Below are 890 nucleotides of genomic sequence, written 5' to 3' on the forward strand. Positions count from 1 at the left end.
ACAAAATGTTCTTAAAAATCTACATGTTAAAAGAGTACTTAAAACCCACTTAACAAATAAGAAGAAATTTCCAAACTGTGGCTGTTGTGGGGATGATTAAGACAACTCATAATTTGAGTTCACAGTTCAAACTACCCCTCTAAACACTTTTTTTCCATATAGCATTACATAACCATTTTATTACATGTGTTCCTAGACACTTCTCTAATTGCATTACAGAGTGGATATTCTATTCATTTCCAGAAAACAAAAACAAAAACAAAACCCAACAAGACTCTTCTCAAGTAGGGTACGAGGGACATTCTTTTTTTTTTTTTTAAGATTTTATTTATTTGTTTGAGAGAGAGAGAATGAGAGAGAGAGAGCACGAGAGGGAAGAGGGTCCGAGGGAGAAGCAGACTCCCCGCCGAGCAGGGAGCCCGACGCGGGACTCGATCCCGGGACTCCGGGATCATGACCTGAGCTGAAGGCAGTCGCTTAACCAACTGAGCCACCCAGGCGCCCTACCAGGGACATTCTTAAATCCATTTTTATTACATAGGTTTTAAAAAACTTCTTAAAATGTGGAATACTGCTCCAATTTGTATGTCATCCTTGTTCAGGGACCATGCTAATCTTCTTCATATTGTCCCAGTTTTAGCATATGTGTGCTGCTGGTGGGAGCACCCTACCCCCCAAACTTTTTGAACTCATCAAACCCAATATATATTGTGACAAACCACCTTTAATTTTTCCTATCCATGTTTCATGAATTTTATATTTCTAACTTTTCCCACTGAATTCATCAAAATTTTGTTTTTGAAGAGTTATTTAACATCCAAAAGAGCATAGAAATTTCTGAAACCTCTTTCCCTCTTCCCCAGGGAAGTGTGTTTTAAAAGAGGTTTAAA

The 890-nt window shown here is 38.2% G+C and overlaps 1 non-coding gene across 1 annotated transcript; it reads right to left on the minus strand.

The window, feature by feature from the left end:
- Window positions 1-557: 557 nt before the first annotated feature.
- Window positions 558-666, minus strand: LOC112808280 (U6 spliceosomal RNA). Its single transcript, XR_003204323.1, has one exon. It is a non-coding gene; the product is annotated as a U6 spliceosomal RNA (small nuclear RNA).
- Between the last annotated feature and the right edge of the window lie 224 nt (window positions 667-890).

The sequence above is a fragment of the Callorhinus ursinus genome, unplaced genomic scaffold, assembly GCF_003265705.2.
Source record: "Callorhinus ursinus isolate GAN/ISIS: 27379988/994484 unplaced genomic scaffold, GSC_fseal_2.0 scaffold2, whole genome shotgun sequence".
In the NCBI taxonomy this organism is placed as follows: domain Eukaryota; kingdom Metazoa; phylum Chordata; class Mammalia; order Carnivora; family Otariidae; genus Callorhinus; species Callorhinus ursinus.